General features: G+C 36.7%; 1 protein-coding gene across 4 annotated transcripts in view; it reads right to left on the bottom strand.

Moving 5' to 3' along the window:
* Positions 1-18049, bottom strand: part of LOC118743508 (transcription factor E2f1) — a 279469-nt gene extending 261420 nt beyond the window's left edge. Inside the window, exons 1-2 of one of the 4 annotated variants that reach the window (XM_036476247.1) lie at positions 17700-18049; positions 9808-10535 (exon numbers count right to left, since the gene is read on the bottom strand). The gene's annotated coding sequence lies outside the window, so the exon portion shown is untranslated. The other 3 variants (XM_036476238.1, XM_036476262.1, XM_036476254.1) reach the window with 3 other exon arrangements.
* Between the last annotated feature and the right edge of the window lie 3004 nt (positions 18050-21053).

Genomic DNA, 21053 nt, shown 5'->3' with positions numbered 1-21053 from the left:
AAAAAAAAACATTTCCAACTCAACTGGGGCTTACTCACATTAGACATGCCAGATTGAAATCGATTTTTGTACTAATATTGAGTAGAAGTAAAAAAAATTATGATATAGAAAATAAAATAGGCGTTTCAAATCAAACCGACGTCTTAAAATCGATTCATATTCCTGGGCGAGTCTATTTCGTTGGGAGGCTTTAAAGGCAATCTGCGTGCTTAAAAGAAATGTACTTTAGTATGGTACTAAGTGTGACGAGGCGGAGATTGCTGGTGACAGAAGTGTCTTTGCAATGCCCCAGGATAGTACGACACCATTTCCTTTACTAAGGATATTATATGAGTTTCCTGTGGCTGAATGCTGGCTGAATTTCAACACTGAGCCTAGGCTCACACACTGGCGAATCTTTACTGATTGCTCCAAAACTGACACTGGTCAGAATTTGGTATCCACATCGTAGATAATGGGGTCGAGCTTCACTTTTCTCTTAGGGCTCTCAAGGCCGTGGACTACGCGATGGAAAATAGGTGGAGGGAGGTGCAGGAATTTAAGTCTCTGTAGTGACAGCCAAGCTGCACACAAGGTGTAGGCCAGCCCTCGTAGCTACTTCCAAGACTGGCAATCTAAGACTCGATAAATAAAACGAACTTGTCCTACTCTGGGTGCCAGATCACTCGGCAGTACTGACCATTTGACCAGAGAGTGCACAGACCAGGTATTCCTCGGTCCGCAACCAGTTATAGCACTCACACCTTTGGCCATCGAAGCCACCGTGAGCGAAACTCATGTCTCCCTCAATCTCGGAGGTATTTGCTTTCATTGAGCAGATTGGTCTGCAGACAACTTGTGCGACTGTTGGATCTGTAGTCTCATTTTCTGTATGCCAGATCGGCGAAGTGGGATAGTTTGCAATATAGACTCCCAATGCCTTGATTATTCCAATATTTGGTTTTTCGTCGCTTCTGAATAACGAACTTTTTTTTGTGGGATACTTTTTAATGACGAGCGGTGACCGCGGGTAAGCCGAACAGGGCGGCTTTCGATTTCATTCACTAAAAAGTAACATCTTTAACCTCTCCGTACTATTTATTTTAACAACTTCACTTGCCTCAAAAGGAGTTCAAGATGGTATGTATGTAGATCAAAAATTGTATTCAATAATATTACATAATGCAAAATAAGTAAGTAGAAAAAAGTAAAATTCTAATTCCATAAATGTTATTCGGGGAGGCGGATACGCCAACCAACAATGTCAACAAGTTTCAGCAGTAAACAAGTCTGCTGCTGCTGCGAACATGCAGGAATGCTGCCAGACTGCACAAAAACTTGTTGGCCACCCTTTTTTGTACAACTCTGATGAAGTATACGCATATGTGTAGCTTTGTGTGTACATATGTACATAGTAGGGCGGCTGTTGGAAGAGCAAGCGCTTGTTCTATTGCGCTGTTAAATATTTTTTTGTTAGTCAAAACTTCGAAAAAAGGAAATTAATAACCTTCGCTAAATTAATTGCAGGCATTTAAAATAATTTCTTAGAAAAAAAACTCACGCTAAAGAAGCTTACGTCAGTGACGAAATTTGCTTACGAATTTCTTAGCTTCCTTCAATCTCGAAATCAGAAAAGTGTGCGAGAAGTGTGCGGATAAAATTTGTAAAAAAAAGTGAAGCCTTCAAGTCCCGCATGATTCCTTTCATGTATTTATTTTATGAACCAAAAAATAGTCTAGGATTGGAATTGCAATATTATCTGCTGGATGCTTATCGAAATTGATCTGAAAAAACAACGAACTCTCTGCAGTTGACACTTTAGGAATGAGGAGCTAATGGGTTGCTCTGTTAAGCTTAGTAACTGACTTTAAATTTTAAGTTAAGAGGCCAAATGGGGGTCGAAGCGAAGCGAAGAATGCTTTGCATTGAAGGGAAGAAAGTTAAGTTTTGCAGCATCATGGATATTAAAGAAAGTCTTTTTACAACCTTCTATTGAACTTGCTTTGTAGGCGTGTTTGTTTGGGACAAATCTTGTTATAAACCAACCTCAAAAAAAAAAATAAAGATTTGAAATTTCAAACCTAGCTCCGAACCCGATGGCAATGCAATATGAGAGATGAATTAATCCAAAAGTGGCGCAGTGTTCTTTTTTGGGAAAAAAATTTACAAAATCTAATATCTCGAGAACGAGATGAGATAGCGAAATAAATGTAACGGTATTTTAAAGACTTTGAGATGGAAAATTCAGGAAAAGTAGTCTCGTTGATTAAAAAAGAATTACTTGAACTTAAAAATTACCTTCAAGAATAGAAGATTTTAAATTGTTTCCTTTTTTGGCCTACAAGTAAAGATTTATAAGTTCGGGCGAAACGGAGCTATATACACCCGGCGCACGTAATAAATATCGTTTTTTCACCTTTCAGTAAACTGCATGATAGGGAAGAGTATTTTTGCCGATGTCAAACAATTTCAATAATATGCTATGATGTATTGAAATAATTGGACCAAATTTGGTGGAAATCGGTAAGGCGGTTATCGATATATACAGTATCGGTCATATCTATAGCACGCCATTTCAAAGTGATATTGTGTGCAACTTATGTTTATTTATTTATTTTTGAGAATTTTCAATTAAAATACAGTTCTTTCTCTAACAAACCCCATATAAACCCAAGTTTAACAATTTGTAGAAAGCTACAAAAAAGTGCAACAAATTTTCACCTAAATCTCAAACTTTTTTCTCTGAAGTTTTTGAATATTTCTGAATACACAGTTTTATAGCCCAATCAATATTAGTCTGATAATGTGCAAGTTTCACGAATTCCTTGATTTCAATGTATGAAAAAAAAACCTCTATCCGGAAGACAATTCTAGAGGCTTACCACTTTAATCGCCGGAAAGAACAACTGTCAATTACCACATGAATTAACTGACACGCAAGCTTTGCAAAACATACAATTCCAAATATTTTCCATTAAGTTTAGGTCCTGTGAATATAACGAACGTTGAAAAATTTACGACTTTACTTCGTTATTCTCGTTTTTACAGCTTTTATAGTGCGAAACGGTGCTTAATTTTGTTAGCATATTCAAGAACAAGGTACAAAAATATGCGACATATACTTAATACTTTTTTTGCATGAATTATCTATTCGTTATATTTGGAAACTTGGAATATTATATCTCAACTGCTCTGGCCTACGAAATCGCAATTCAGATCGCCATATTCTGTTCTCAACAAAATTCTGTTGAGTAAAATATTGTAGCCGATTCTTATAGAATTTATCCCGTAGAATTCGAATCTGACCGTAAAGATATTGGATTGCAGTGGATCAATGAAACCTCGAGTTGTACTTCAAAATTTGGTACAGGAATTTCTGCAGTATATGGATAAAGAGGTCGTTAACCGTTTAACTATAATTTTTTTGATTTTTAGATTCTGATTCTGCGGGAAAAATTTTATAAGAGTCGGCTATAATATTTTCGTCAACATAAACATTGTTAAAATTTTGTTGGCCTGTGTTATTATTAAATCCGCTGTAGCCACCAAAACTTTAACTTTTCGCCAGAAAAAACTCCTATTTTCTAGTAATGATTCTGAACGTTGTAATAGTTAAATTGATCCCCTTTTTGACATATTCTGAACACAGGTGAACAGAGTAGTTCTTTCATTTTTTCCCACTATCTCGACAATAAGATGCTGACCTCGTAATGGACTTTTGTTATTTTGTGCTCTTTGATTTTGTTTTGTTTTTGATTTGTCGCAAATTATTTTAAGTTTTGAAGCAAAACTACGTCTTTTTTTATGATCTCAAAAAAAGAATATTTCATCATTTTCCATGGCTAGAAAAAATATTGCACATGATTCAAAAGCAGATTTTGAAAAAAGATTTGCCAATTTGAAATTATTCAAATGTACATTTGCATACTTTCACACCACACCCTTTTTTATATAACATTATTGAGGATGAATTTACAATATCCGAAATACTCCTTTTTAAGAAAAGCGAAGAAGAGTTGGAGTTTTTGGAACTAAAAGAAGACAAGACACTGGAAATGCAACATAAAGCTTTACTACACAGCAAAAAATCGGCAATCGCTTTTAGTGGTAACGTATTCTAGAAGGCAAAGCGTTATAATGCCTTCGAATTTTTTCGCTTCTTTTAGGCATTGCCGGTAATGCAAAGTAGAATGTCCTACAATATTTTTTTTATTTCGCTTCTTTGCTGCATTTCGGGGAATGCAAAGTAGAATGCTGCATTGTAGTCAGCTGAAAAATAGAATGAATACCCAAAAATTATTTTTCACCGTTACTTTCTGTGGAAATTTGTCTCGCAAAAAAATCATGTTTTGCTTTGTTCAATTTGCAGCGAAGTCGAAGTCAGTCAATGAAGTGAAGTACAAGAGTGAGGAAGTACAATTTTAGGCTTAATTAAATATGTATGTATTATGTACATACAAGGTGGCGCAAAAGTAACCTTGCGATGTTTTTTGGCTGTAATTTAAAAAAAAAAAGAAAAACTTTGATTCTTCTTGTGGATTATTTTTATTTGGTCTTTTAATTTTTTTTACATCAAGTCGAGAATATGATGTCATGTAAATGGCCGCCGCCACAGTTGATTGCCATTTGAGCCCTTTTTATGGCATTTTCCATCACTTTGGCCAAAACTTCCGGCGATAGGTCCTCACATTCTTGACGGATATTGTCTTTAAGAGCTGCAAGAGTCTGAGGCTTGTTGACATAAACCCGCGACTTCAAAAAGCCCCACAAAAAGAAGTCTGGAGCGGTCAAATCAGGCGATCTTGCTGGCCAGTGCAAATCGCCAAAACGGGAGATTAGGCGCCCGGGAAATGCATCCTTCAGCATATCGGTTGTGGCACGTGCAGTGTGTGCCGTTGCACCGCCCTGTTGGAACCACATGTTTTCCAATCCCAATTCATCAAGTTGCGGCAAAAAGAACTCGTTGATCATTGCTCTGTAGCGCTCACCATTCACAGTAACCGTTTGGCCCGCGACGTCTTCGAAGAAAAAAGGTCCGATGACTCCTCCAGCGAAAACAGCATACAGTGACTTTGAGCGGGTGTAATGGCTCTTCGTGGGTTACATGCGGATTTTCAGTGCCCCAGAAGCGTAAATTTTGCTTATTTACGTACCCGCGAAGATGGAAATGGGCCTCATCCCTCATGATTATTTTTGATGAAAAATCATCTTCCTCTTGGTGGTGATTAAGGATGGCTTGAGCGTATGTTAGACGCGATTGGCGGTCAGCAGCGAACAGCTGATGCACCGTCTGGACTTTGTACGGAAACATCTTCAAATCTTGTACCAAAATTCGCTGTAAAGACCGTCGACTGATACCCATTTGCGTGGCACGTCGTCTGGTCGATGTCGACGGCGCTTCCATGACATCCTCGGCTACAGCAGCAATATTCTCTGCAGAACGGCTACTCCGGGGTCTGCCACGCCTGGCAGCATCTCGTGTTGTGCCAGTCTCTTCGAGGCGAGCGGCTAAACATCGCAGTGTTTCACCAGTAGGCGTTGGACGGCGAGGAAATCTGCGACGAAATTCACGTTGTGCCAAAGTCACCGACCGATTATTGGTCAAATAAATAGTCAGCAATATTCCGCGTACTGGAGCAGTGTAGCGTAACATTGTTTATTAACGTGTATTTCGCATGTGTTTACTACACAAATGTCAAAACAGAACTGACATTAGGGGCCAATCGCAAAATTTATAGCATTTTCTGATAGGAGGATTACTTTAGCGCCACCTTGTACATACCGATTTTTAAGTAAAATCTAAATACCTAAATACATACATATGTATATATAAAAACTGATTTATAAATATTATTATTAATTTTAGGGCTGGTTTCTCCAACTCAACTTAACTTAATTTAGCCATTTTTTGGACTTAAGTCAAAAGTTAGCCTACCTTTTACACAGCTCTTTCTTAACTAAGTCTAAAAAATTGGCTAAACTAAGTTGGGTTGGAGAAACCAGCCCTTAATCTTCTAAAAGCATAAACAGACGGCAGCGTTGATCCGGATCAACTCGTTAATTCGGAAATATCTCGGGAATTAACTGCAGTTGATCCGGATTAAGTCCTAGAGTTTATTCCCAAACTTAACTCGGATAAAGGGAATTTTCGGTGACAACACTGACCAAAGCTCAGAGAGCGTAGAATACAGGGAAAATGCAAAATTAACATGGACATATACCTTTTCATCAGTAATGAAGCCGCTAATACTAATTCAAATAGGAATCCAATTTAAAATGAATAAGAACTTATTTCGGTGACTGCATTACCGACGACAGGGTGGATGTCTGTGCTAGTTTTGCAGTTTCTTTGTGTTCTACGCTAACTGAGCAAATAAAGCAACCGATGGAGCGATTGCCAAAAAAAAATTGTTTTTATTTATTTTTTTATTTTTTTTATTTACATATTCAAATGTTTTTTATTTTATTTTCGTTTGTTTTATTTTATTTCACATTTTTTATGTTATTATTAGTTCATTTAAATTTTTAGAGCTTAATTTTACTAAAAAGGTCAAAAACAACTAACTAAAAACAACTTCAAAAAATATAGAAGTTATAATGGAATCAATAAAAAACAAGTAAGAAAGTCTAAGTTCGGGCGGAGCCGAACATTAAATACCCGGCGCAAGTATTAAATATATGTTTTTTCACCTTTCCGAAACCTTCCGCTAGATGGTAAGCCGGGGTGTATCAATTTTGAGTAAATTAGCGTCCTTCAATTTCGAAATATTGAAGTTTCAAGCATTTCTGAAATTTACCGTTATATGAGAAGCGGCCGTTATTTTAGTCCGATTTCAATAATTTTCAACGTTTTGCTTATATGTGGCAAGCACAATAACCACACAGAGTTTGGTACAAATTGGTAGAACGGTTACCGATATACTTATATGTGATCATAAGTGGGCGGTGCCACACCCATTTTCCAAAATTTTACCATAAACGTATTTCTTGGTAAAGAATTGTTGCAAGCATCAATTTTGAATAAATTAGCTTTAATATTTTGTGATTTATCGAAGATTTTGTATTTCTCTAAATTACCGTTATATGGGATGTGGGCGTGGTTATTGTCCGATTTTTTAAATTTTCGGCCATTTAGTATGCTGTACCAAGGCCAACAACTGTGCCAAGTTTGGAAGAAATTGGTGCAGCGGTTACCAAGATATACACATGTAAACATAAGTGGGCGTGGCTACGCCCATTTTCCAAAAACTTATAATATTCTTATTTTTCGTCTAAAAGTTATTGTAAATATCAATTTTGAGTGAATAATCTCCAGTAGTTACTAAAATATCGCAGTTTTCGTATTTCTGAAAATTACCGTTATATGGGAAGTAGGCGTGGTTATTGAGCGATTTTAAAAATTTTCGGTCATTTGGTATGTTGTGCGAAGGCCAACAACTGTGCCAAGTTTGGAAGAAATTGGTGCAGCGGTTACCAAGATATACACATGTAACCATAAGTGGGCGTGGCTACGCCCATTTTCCAAAAATTTATAATATTCTTATTTTTCGTCTAAAACTTATTATAAATATCAATTTTGAGTGAATCATCTTCATGAGTTACTAAAATATCGCAGTTTTCGTATTTCTGGAAATTACCGTTATATGTGAAGTGGGCGTGGTTAAAGTCCGATTTCGCCCATTTTCAATACCAACCTACCTTGGATTAAGGGAAACCTACATACCAAATTTCGTTGAGATATCTCAATTTTTGCTCGAGTTATCGTGTACACGGACGGACGGACAGACGGACAGACGGACGGACAGACAGACATGGCTTAATCGATTTCTTTTTTCATCCTGATCATTTATGTATACATTTGTCTATATCTATCTCGATTCGTTTTGGCTGTTACAAACAACCGTTATGTGAACAAAATTAATATACCCTTGTGCACAAGTGCGCTCGGTTATAAAAATTATAATATTCTACTGGCCGTGGGATTCGAACCTGCGACCTCGCTGCTCGTTAATCCGCGTTATTGCCGCCTGTAAAGGCACAATTTTATTCAGATCAATTGCGGCGTTAATCCGGATCAACGTTGCCGTCTGTCTGTCTATGCTTTAAGACGATCTGTATATTCTGTTTTCAATTTGATATACATAAGTATGTACTTATCGAGGCATTCTACATTAGTTTCTCTGTAAGGCATTCTCTGTTCGCTTCTCTGGATTCTGTTTATCCATGCGTTCTACCTTCGTTTGAAGGTAATGCTGTGGGTAAGGGCTTACCGCCAATGACATGCCCATGTTAAAATAATGCCTTCTTGGAGCGAAAGGGTAAGCGATTCCCATCGCCTAGCTCGTTTCCACTTTCGTTTCTGTGATAATCGTGATTTTTGCTGGGTATTGCTTGAATTTCGGCAATAAGTACCAGATTTAAAACATCCGCTGTTGAAAACAGCTGCGTCCCGTATATTTTGAATTTTTGGTACTACGTACAACTGTGAGTCTGTACGCTACAATGAAATTCGTTAAGTCAAAATACCGTTCACAATTAGTTGCGTTCGCGTACCTGATAATAGTTGCGTTCCTGATGCTTCACGATTTGCAGGTTTTTACAGGAAGCCGTTCCAGGTGATCACCTTCCATAAGGTTTATTAATGAGAAAACAGCTTTTCCTGCAAATCCTGCAAAACTTAAAAATCGTGAAGCATCTAGAACGCAACTAATTATTTAAAGTTATAAAACACTATCAGCTTATTATGTTCGCGTACGCAAGAAATTTGCAAAGTAGGGGAAATTGAGAGAGAAAAATGACATTTCATTTTGAGGCAAAGCTGCTAGTTTCTGCTGGAAAAATTTTTGCCAACTGCAATTTGCCAACAAAAAAAACAGCTGACCACAAACAGATAATTGGAATTTACGCAATTGCTTAAATTGGATTTTGTGTTTTGGAAGTTAAAATAGTAAAATGCGACTAATTAAATTTGTAAGAAGCAAGTAATTATTCGTTTAGACAGTGAACTGTGTCGGGATAAGGCTTCGGGATTTGTTTTCTTACGTTTTCAATTTTATACCTTTGAATGTAAACAAAATTTCTACCAGCTGTTCGTCTAACTTGCAAGTTTCTGCAATTTTTCTGTTCGCGTACTATTTTTCTCTTGTGATAGAACAGATGACATTTCGCCGGAATTTTACTGTTGGACATATTTTACTGGAGATTTAAACGAATATACCTATTGACTAACCAACATTTAACAGACCTGTTAAGAACGGCTTTAACTGATGTAAAACCAGATTTTGAAAATTTGGCCAAAGGATCTTTTGAATTTTCTTTAATATCTATCTTACGTACATTAGAATAATAATTAAAGTAGTTTTTTTCATTTCTAATAATAATTTTATTTAAAAATAAAATTTTTTGTTTTTGTTGTGTTGTTTTTTGTGGCTCTTGGTAGCATTTAGAGTTTACATGTGACTCGTATGGGCCTCGGCCTTGCCCACCCCTGATATATAAGCTTGGATTTTGAGGAAAAAAATTTTACCTATTCAAGTGAAGCGCAGTGCGCTTATGTACATATATAAGTAAAAATACATACATACATAATCGTGTTAAATAAACGCAGCCAAAGTGTTTGTTCAAATTTGTACCAATGGCATTTTTTCGTCCCTATAATATTCGTATGTGTGCTGAGTACATGTGTATGTACATATCTATAAAATGAGCGAAAAGTCGACATACTCCATCACTTATCGATGTCTTAAAAAATCGATATTCATATTAAAGCGGTAGCACCATACATTATATTTAGGTAACATAAAAATAATTTAAATAAATTTTAATTACCTCGTATTTATGGCATCCAAAACGCACTTTTGCCGCTACTGCTATTACAGATGAGTTGTAAATTATTTCATTTGATTTGGTTAAAAACTGTTTGCTTTTATTGTATTTAACAGAAGTTCAGTAAAAGTAATTGGCATTAGTTTGGTTTTTGATTAAAGATTTGTAGTTACAAGTTTAATTGTTTTGTAAATGACATCTAAATTTCACTGACAATAGATATTACTACCTACACCTTTGTGGAAGTAACAAACCGTTGGTATTTATTAAAATCACTTAAAATATTAACTTTAAATTTATAACGTTTGCAAAATTTCTTTTTTTAACTTTTGATTTTGTTTTTATTAGGTTCTTTTATCGAAAACCTTTAAGTCTATATTAAAATTTGCAATTCAAACACTGTATAGTATTTCCATAAATTCAATCGAGTACAAAATTCAATTAGCACACTTTAAATTTTTATGTTTTTGTTGACTAAACACATTCTACACATGTACATACTATGTATGTAAGTATGCACGCTGTCGATGGCGTTTTATGGCTTTTAAAAGAAATTTTAGTTTTTATTTTGTTCGTGCGTGTTTGTTGTTTTTTCTTCACTAATTTTTATACGCATGCACTTTTCATTTTTCCGTTATTTTTCCGTTAGTTTTTCCGTTATCTTTTGTTTTTGCCACGGAATGTGTTTAATTTTTGCAATCGCAAATTTACCGCTTTCTGCGCCTTTGTATCTAAAAAAGAAAGGCGTCATTAATATAGAGTTCTTCAATACATACATTAGTACGTACACACGAGTCTAAAGCGGTAACTGACCATAAAATAAAATAAATATTGACTACAAATCTACACACATAGTTTACAAAAAAATAATTCATAATTATAGCTTTTCTATTAAACTACAAATTAATAATCACGAAAACCTTAAACAAAAACTTAGGGTTTCAATTTGCATGGCTTCCCAAAATAGGTATTTCTTGTATTACTGAAGAATATCCAGGGAACTAATTACACCCCACCAGATTTATTTGAGATTTATAACTGGATTGCTAATGGGTCACTACAGGCTGTGGGCCTATATGCATATCCTAAGACTTAGGGATTAGCGTAGGCGACTCCTGCCGAACCTCATGGCATCTCCTTTTAAATAGAATGCGATAAGGTGACGAAAATAAGGCTAACACACCTGGGAAGTTTGTGGTCGTAGGCTGCAGACACTCACTCAGAGCTCTAAAGCTGAACGGGGTGTTGTGAATAGCTCTGAGGGCACAATAGATCTATGGTCGCGGTTCACATCCTCTAAAAAATCTATCTGTATTAACGAAACATAAGCAAGAAATTCAGCGGTAAGCGTTGAGTAAGTATCTAGTGGTAACCACTATAACAACAACAACCTATCTAGAACCGAGGTATCCAAACACCCTCTGTGAATGAGGTTAAGGTCTTCATATTGTACCAGTCACGCCTCCTACCTATCCAGACTCGACCCCAACGGGCACAATCAGTGTCCAGCACGTGGACATTCCTCCCATGACACCAACCACCTCTTCACATGTCCCCTCAATCCAACAACCCTCTCCCTCCGGCCGACCGTCGAAATATCACGTTTCCTGAGCATACCGCTCTGCTTACCTCTGCAAAGTCAACGGCAACCCTTTTCAATGAACAAAGGAGGTATCCATACCGGCCAAATCAACACACGATATCTGCTTCTACGTAACCGTGGGAACGACGTTCTGACAAGTCTGTAGATTCAACCACTGGTTCCAACTAGTCCCCGTCTTTGCCCCCAGTGCTAACGGCGAGCGCTTTGCGGCCCCTACTTTATTGACAACTGCGATTGCGTGCAAAGGTAACACCTAAAATGTGCCATCGACTTGACTTCCTTGTTGAAGCCTGACCTTCTTCGTCTAGGTGGTGAAGAGGCTCGCCGTTAATTTCGTTGGAGAGTGTTCAGCTCCTTGCAGTGAAGAAGCGGGAATGTTCGATGAGTTAGCCATTTACTTTTGAGCAGAGGTCATCAATTCTTTCCTAGGCGCCGATATCGCGCTGTCGTCAGCGTATGAGGTCAGGGAAATTCCCTTAGGTGGCTGAGGGAGCTTCGAAATGTAGAAGATAAACAATAAAGGGGAAGGGGCACCACCCTGAGCAACCCCTTGTTTAATTCTTCTAGGTTTTGAGGTTTGACCCCGGAAGATTTCTGACGATGTCAACCACTTATATAATTCCGACCACCGTTTGAGTCCCTGTGTAGGAGAGGAAGTCTCAATGTCTTCTAGTAGCTTGCAATGACAAACGCGTCAAGTTCAATACTACCTGGAAGGAGAGAGCCTTGTGTGCCGTCTAACTTCACTTAAAATTAGGATCGTCTCACTTCGATAATTTCTGCAAAGGTTGATCTCCGCACACAGACTGAGGCATAGACTTTGCTTGGACAAAGTTTCTCAGGAGTATCGAAAACCTCAGTCTGTTTGTTGTAATATGAATTCGCCGTATCATTTTGACATAATTGTCTTGACAATATTGTCCGGTGTAAACCCTAAGTTAATTGGTTCATGAGATATAAGTGACTAAGGGCCGGGTACTCAATGTCTGGTTAACACTAAACTCCGGTTAAACATAGTTATCGACGTTACCGACTCCCTGTTGTATGCATCGTCGATAACGTTGTTTAACCGCAGATTAGTGTTAACCAGACATTGAGTAACCGGCCCTAAATGGAACCACCTTTTATTTTAAGCTGAATAACGGTAAATTGAAAATATCTCGAAAACGTTTCCATAGAATAAAATATTAACTATATTTTCGGAATCAGCGGGCGATTCTAAATACAAATTGGATAGTGGCATCTGGAGAACAAAAACCGAATTTAAATTTGTGATCCAGTGTAATTTACAAAATTTTTAAGTAATAAAAACAATGACAATAACTGCTTCATCGACCCCATGTTATATGCATGACGTCCAAATCGTTGATAATGATGCACTGGTGATAACCAGACATTGAACAACCGGCCCTTAAGTTGATTATAGCTTGTTTAGGGCCGGTTGCTCAATGTCAAATTAACACTAATCGGAGGTAGAAGCTCTGGTTAAGTACAACGACTGCTTTATCAATCACATGTTATAGGCATGATGTCGAAAACGTCGATAATGATGTTTAACCGGCAAGTTGTGATAACCACACATTGATCAACCGGCCCTTAATGTTATTCCTAACATTGAAAAATATGATATTCGAAACATTCCTAATACATACATATCGACGCTTCCAAACCATGCTACGCGTTAACTAGTCATGGTGCAAACGGCCCTAACTGCAGGTTAAACATCGTTATAGACGTGATCGACTCCATAACATATAACAGGGAGTTGATAACGATGTTTAACCTGTATTTAGTGTTAACCAGACATTGAGAAACTGGCCCTTATCGACTCCCTGTTAGGGCCAGTTTCTTTATGGGCCGTTTTCACCATCTCTTGTTAACACTAATCCCCAGTTAGACATCGTTACCAACACAATGTTATTTGCATGGAGACAGTAACGTTGGTAACGATGTTTAACCTGGAGGTTAGTGTTACCCAGAAATGGTGAAAAATGGCCCACAGAGAAACTCGCCTTACCAGGGAGTCGATAAGGGCCAGTTTCTCAATGTCCGATTTAAGTATTTAATTACTTGTTTAAGTGAATTCTAATGAATTTGAAAGTAATTTTGGTTATTTACATGTGTGAGTTGAGCTTGTTTACATACAAAATAAGCAAAAATTTACAACCAAAATTTGGAGGTTATGTTGAAGTTTACAGAAGTTACCATTTTTAACTAGAAAGCGGTCCCGGATTTTTTTAATGTTACTCTCTCGCTCTGAGCGAATTTTTTTTTTACAGTTTTACTAGTTTTAAGCTGAAATTAGTCAAGAACACAGAACGTATGCTTAAACGCAGTCTGTATACACAGAACTTCGTCGATTACTGGAGCCCTCAGTGTTGCTTACTACAGTGTTGCCACTCATCAATCCCTTTTCATAAACTTACCTTCTCACCTCCAATTTTTCGTGCAATAGATCGTAGCTAAATATAAACTACTTAGTTTTCAAAAAAAAACCTTATTCAATAGTAAATTTCAAATATTTTAAACGTATTTTGAATAGGAAATTAAAAATTTTTTACCATTTGCAAAACTGACGAAGTGGCAACCATCTATAGAAGGAAGAAATCAGCTGACACAGAAAAATCTAAATTACGCAGATTTCCGCGCTACGGACTACAACTACCGAAAAATTCCGCGGTGTTGAGATTTCATTTACATGGCGCTCTGGTAAGACAGATCGTGTCAGCTGACTCGGGTTTACGTACCAGTAGGTTTCCGTTCTTGACTAATTTCAGCTTTAGTCCGAGGAATACGGGATTGCACCTTTTGCGTTCAATAACTTTTTCTGAAAATTTTCTCTTGCTCTCAATTTTAATCTCTATTTTTCTTTTACGCTCTCGCTGCAAGTACTTACTGAAAAAGTTGTTGAATGGACCTATTTACTTTTTGCCGTTTCGCCCCCGCCCCCTTTATATTTAATTCGAATTTTTACTGTATACATACATACATACTACGTCCGCTTTCGAATTGTCTCTGTAATTTCTACAATTCTTCTTTCGCTTTTTTCCGTCTATATTCTTGTTGGTTTCAATTTTGTTAAAGCAAAGTATAGAAGTTATTGTTGCTATGATTTTAGCGATCTTCGGTATAACTTTTATTTGCGGTGTTTGCTACTGGAGTTGGATTGAAGCAATAGCACTTCGGCTGGATGCGTCTTTCATACTTATCCATGTACATGTATCTTTGCATGGACATACATATATGTACATACATATAAGACAACGCGGCAAAAGTCAATACAAAATTTTTCAGAAATGTGTGTGTTGTACATACATATGTATATGTATGTATGTATGTACATAAATATATAAAAATGCAACCCACTGCAGGGTTGATCACCTGCTCGCCCAACTGTTATCTAGTCGACACTTTATTATGCTATCATGTGAATTTTCCGGCATTGTCCGCAACAATTTCATTGCCCCGCATAAGTACAAGTTGTGACGTTTAGGCCAGCGGAGCACCCTACTCTGAACACATTTTTTCCATATTCGACTGGCCATGAATTTATTGGAATTTTTCATTTGGCCATCAGCATATTTTTACCTTCTCAGCACTATCAAATATTTGCATACACGCCACGTGTAACCACTAAATTTACAATTTTCCACTATCGCCACACTTCGCTAACGATTTAATTTAAATTTTATAAAAAAATTGCTGAGAAACATTTCAATTCTGCGAATGCGATGATGCGCTTTCGGCACTTTTCGGACGACGATAGTTGACAAACAGCGCTATTGTTGGCTGACGGCGAGCTTTGCAGCGGTGTTGGCAACGACGACGTCGACAGCTCCAAAGACTGCGATAGCAGCCGCGCCGACGACGTTGCTGTTTCTGGTAGTATACAGTGGCGCAAGCACAAGGAGGGCCTAGGGATGTTGCAATACTATAAAAGTATCGAATCCAGTATCAAATGATGTATCAGAAGCTAAGTATCGATACAAATATTGGTATCGGTATCGGAAATAAAATATCGACATTTTCCTTTTTATACAAAAAATGTTTTACATAATATGAATGATGCAGTTAATTAAAATTAATAATAAATCTTTAACAACTGCAGCGCGTAATAAACAACATATAAAAAATGGCTCGCTTTCATCAGAAAATCAGTAAATCTTTCTTTAAATTACAGATTTTTCAAACAGACGTGGCATTTAACCGAGCTTTTGTCAATCTTGGTAATATGATTCCATAGTTTACTTTTATGCGTAAAAGCAGAAAAACAAAAATAAAAACAATTTAATGCCATTACGCTGTATAACGTCACTGGATATGCAAAAAGGCGTAACAACATAGTAAATGAAATGGAAAAAGTCGTGAATAATATTTTAATTTTTTTGTTCTTAAATTGATGTGGGGAGTTGTGATTCGATGAAATCCATCATATACCCTGTAAATCAAAGAGTTACCTTTGAATTTTTTATTAGTTATGACTTTTTGCACTTCAACGATGATGTTTGTTACGTCTTTTTGCATTTCCGGTGACGATATGTACTGTGTTTATTCGGTTTGAATACATTACGGTGCCATAAAAGTATTGATACTAGTATGTATCCAATTGGCATAGGAAATAAAATAACGCGCGAACGATAACATAGTCACTAATTAGGAAACATACTTAAATATAATTATAGGAACGATATGGCTTGTTTGAAGATGATACGCTACATTAAGTGGTATCGAAAGAAAATACCCATAATACGGGTATCAATAGTACCATCACCCTAGTATCGAATACCGATTTATCCGGTATCGAAACAAAAGTATCGATACAAGGATTATATTAGTATCGCAACATCCCTAGGGCTAGCCGAAATGAACCAACCAAGCGCGCACAGAAAAAACATTCGAGAATTGGAGCCGTGGCCATTATGGAAATGTGTATTAGCTGCTGGCCAGGCAATTGCAAAACTATTAGCGCCAATAATTTAACTAATTTGCGCTATCATACCTGCCGAGAGGAATTCGAAATTATGAAGATTCCAATATAAATTTTATGCAATCAGCTGCCTTAATATGTACATGCATCATGCATGTAGTATCCAACGCCCGCAAAACCCCACCGTCGCCGGTAGGTCCGGTTGCGCGCAGTCACACATGCACATATGTAGGTATACTTCTATGTACATACATATATACATACCTTTGGATCTGATGCACAAATAGGCAATCGAACTAAAAGCAAGTCGGTTCGGCCATCTACAAGTATTTTGATCAATTGCACTTCAAATTCGATTTTTTAAACTTTACTATTTTCGCAGTAGTTATTGAATTTTGCTCAAAAACGTACATAAAATTCTACTCTTCAGTGAACAGTTTCCTATTTTAACGAGCTAGTTGCGCGTTTCCACTGCAAGCGAATAAAATCCACCAAAATTGGCTGACAGTTGTTGCTGGTTGGTCGTATTATATTCCTCTTTGTGAACTAACCGTTCACTCACTTCTCCCCTACACATGAACAATGTTATACACACATGTACTAAACACGTTGATGTTGGCGTCAACGGCAAAGTCAACGTCGCGCAGTCAATACTTCGCATGGTGTTAGTTCTTGTTTTTATATTTTGTGGGGCCGGTAGAGGAATATAACGAAAATTTGGAATTCCACATAGCACCAGGGCGCGTTGCCAGCCGCTGCCATTGCCATTCTACACTTAGGAAAATAGCAACAAAATCAAAAACCACATATAACAAAACCAGCAACAACTCCAACCAGAAAAAGGTACGAAATAAATTTGTTCGTTCATCGGTGTTGTTGGCTCCGTTCACTATTCAATGTTCGCGTTTCGCTTTCGTCCGTCCACCACAGCTCGTTCTTTTAAAAAATTTTCCTCGTGCCTACATTGCCCCAACTAGCAAATTCACACTTTACACCTATTGCTCCACAATTCATATGTGCAATTTCGCCTTTCAAAGGTCTTACCTATCATTCTCGCTTCAATTAGCTATTGAAAATATAGCCAGGAAACTGTAATTAAGAAAGTACATAATTTTGCACGCATCGGTTGGAATGATGTGCACACGAGCAACTCGCCGATGTGCCGCATTTCCGGAAGGTGGTGGCGAAGTACGGCCCAGTTTTGTAACCAAATTCACACTTACCCAATATATTTTGAGGAATAGGCGATATACGCACCTCAGACTAATATACTCCCACAATTTGCAGCGTTTAACTTAACACTTCCTGGTTATTTTCTAATTTTATTCACTACAATTTCAGCTTGATCCAACACAATTCACATACCACGCTGCCACCAAATTATTGCTGCTGTTTCTGCTGCTGCTCTATATCTTCTGTCACTGGGACTGTGCTTCGCTACGGCCTCTGCTGCTGTTGCTTCATCGCTGCTTTTGCGTATGACTCTGCTCGCGATGAATTTTCGAAAAAACCACAATAACAACAAACAGTGCATTATTGTTGGCATTCGAGCGTTTGTTGTGTTGTTGTTTACATTTTGACACTTGTCAAATGTAAATCGTTGTCGCAAAAGCAACTGCGTCCATTTCATTCATACAATTCACTTATGGCACACGTGCGAGCGAGATAGGTTATGCACAATCACCGGTTGCATCCCCTTTGCAGCACATGTGCTAAAGTGATCGCCCCCACTGGTATGTGGAATTGGCTTTGGCGAAACAACACCGGCTGTAAAACAGCTGTAAAAGCGAACCGGCGCGTATGATGTATGGAATAACGAGCAGAATTGCAGAGCAACGTTTTGCATGAAAAAAAAAAATACAATTTAAATGGATAATTTACATTTTTTTCAATATTATCAGTTGAAAACGTTTGCTTAAAATATATGTAAATGCATATGTACCTCGATAATGAGTTAATACCGGCATGCGCTAGCTATAGACTGCAAATGATGGTATGTGTATGTCCTATGTAGTTTATAGCGGCCTTGTAGCGGCTCTTTGATTTTCCTTCAATAGAAAACAAATACTTTTTAACACCATGCATTTGTGCTTACCTACGCTAGTTTGCTATTCAAAATAAATTTTAATTACTGGTATTAAATTTGATTTGAACCTATTCATCCATATATGCTGCTGTCAAAAAGCGCTAGGTGCCGAAATGTAAATATTTACGAATGACCAGCTCAAAAGGGATGAGCAAATAATGGCGAAAGACGACAGCTGACGGATGAATCGCGTGAACCGGTTTGGGATTTTTGAAGACATGCAAAGAAGAGAGATGAAAAAGTAATAGATTTTGTTAGGTTTGAGGAATTGCCAAGGCGAGTTTATTAACCCGAGTATGGAGCATTTATTGAAATAAATTTAAATCATTTGAGCATAACTGAAAATAAGATAATTATTTGTCAAAAACCAAATAAAAGTTATATTTCCTAAATGATAAAATAAAAAATTCAAATTTAAATAAAATAAATATAACTACATTAATAAACGGCAGTAAAGTGAAACGAAATAAAATGGAATAAAACGAAAAGAAAATATTTTAATTGACTTAAAATATAAAGGAAAAGGTTAAACTTGAACAGCTGTAAGCTCGAATAAAATAATAGTTTATTTTGGGACTCTTAAAAACATATTGTTTACAGCAAAGGAAAAAATCGTTACATTGAATATAGAAGGCTCCCATGTGGTTGCTGTTGTAAACTCTTGCTAAGCCGTTTAAAAATCTGTTAAATGTTTACTAATTAATTCTACCGACTTTATACAAAGCTGGATTTTCGAGAGGCTTATGTATATACATACATACATACATACATACATACAAAGGTACATACTTTCGAAGTTCGTTATTCGCTGCGATCAAATTCGAACGCCAGTGAATTGTGGAATTCATGTCTCGCTCACCTTTTTAGCATTTTTTTAACTCTAAAATTGGAGCTAAAAAAAGGGGAAGCTAAATATACTCTCTCTCAGCTTAGTTATGTACGAAGCTGACAACTAGCTGATGCCGCAGCAAATGTTTTTTCACTTTGTCTTATTACCTTATTTGTTGAAGCTTGGAGGAGCATTTATCACGTCCACACATACACATGTACATACATATGTATGGCCCCAAGCCAAAAAATTTCCCGCCAATTTTTTGGGCTTATTAATTTACAAGCAAACATTTGGAGTCATAGATGCATCTATAAAAAGTTCTATTTCAGAGGATTTATGCTCATAATGTGCTCCTTTAAGAGTCCGAAATGAGCGTGTTTCCCTTCCTTCGAAGGTCGACTCATATCACCTTAAATTCTTAAATCAAATGAGCCCCAATACGAGTCATATTGGCCTCATATACGTCTCATTTTGGACTATGTTAAGACAATTTTTGGCCTCATATATGAATCATTTCAGACTCATAACTTGGATCATATATGACTCCTAAAAGATTCATATACATACACAAGTCACATATTTTTTGTTTTTGAAACTCATATTTTTTACCCAACTAGGACTTCTTTCGGACTCGGACGCTCAGAATATTTTTGTGGGGAACACACGAATTATCAACCTTACACACACATCAATAGAAATAAAAGTTTATGATAAATTACCTTAGTGCGTGGCTATTGTTAATACATATGTGCATATTTATTACTTTGCGTACATATCTGTCATTTACTTCAATAGTGTCACAACTGAAAAAAGCTATACTCGAGAAAACCGTCTTTAAAGTACTCCCATAGTAAAAATTATTACATATTTTAGTCTAGTGAGATGCTAGTAATCGATACAGCTACAAAATTTATATTTTTTGGATCATGACTCTTTTGGAGTAAATGAGCGATATGCGCAAACATTTTATGGCCTCTAGTTCCTATGCAAAAAAATACTTTTTGGCTTATACATATGTATGTATGTACACACTATGTTCGTACATACATATATTTTAAACTTATACTCGATAGATATACTTAAGTGTCTACATATATACATATGTATGCACATAATATACATATTAGGCCTTATCGTGAACAAATATTCCCAAAAATTACAAAGCAAAACAAAAACATTTTTTCCCAATTTGTTCTTGTTTCGCATGTTAAATTATGGGAACGACTTTTTCACATGGAGTTGGCAATAAGGCTGATTATGTACGTATTCTGATATTACTCGCTTCGCTAAAAAAAATGGTTTCAAGCCATTAAGAGTTCAATGATCTTCCGAAATCTACGCAGGCATAATCGTATTGCAATTACTTTTGTGTTCTTATAAAAGGGATGCAAATTTATATTTCTAAAATGCATTGATGGAACTTTGCAGACCATTCTGAGAATTGAAGCTACCAACGCTTCACATCGAATACATATGTACATATGTATGTACACTCACTGCATAGGATTCCAAGTATTTTTCACATTTTATGTTAATGTAAATGCAGTGTGTAACCATTCTTCTTCCCCGAGCAAAGCTGCATTTCATCCCTTATAAGATTTTTTGTTGCTTTTTTTATTTGTCCAGAGGATTTTTTTTTGTAGTTTAAAGGAAGGCTCAGGCTCTTAAGTACAAATCTCGCTAGAAAGTGAGTACTTTAGATTTGTGCTTAATTTCTCTCAAAATCATAAACAATTTGTTTATAAAGTTCATACGCTATAGCTAATAGATAATAGATTCGAATAGTTTGGACTTCATATTA

Source organism: Rhagoletis pomonella, unplaced genomic scaffold, assembly GCF_013731165.1.
Source record: "Rhagoletis pomonella isolate Grant_MI unplaced genomic scaffold, Rhpom_1.0 Rhpom_scaffold_00001, whole genome shotgun sequence".
Lineage (NCBI taxonomy): Eukaryota > Metazoa > Arthropoda > Insecta > Diptera > Tephritidae > Rhagoletis > Rhagoletis pomonella.
This window is presented reverse-complemented; position numbering and strand designations above follow the sequence as displayed.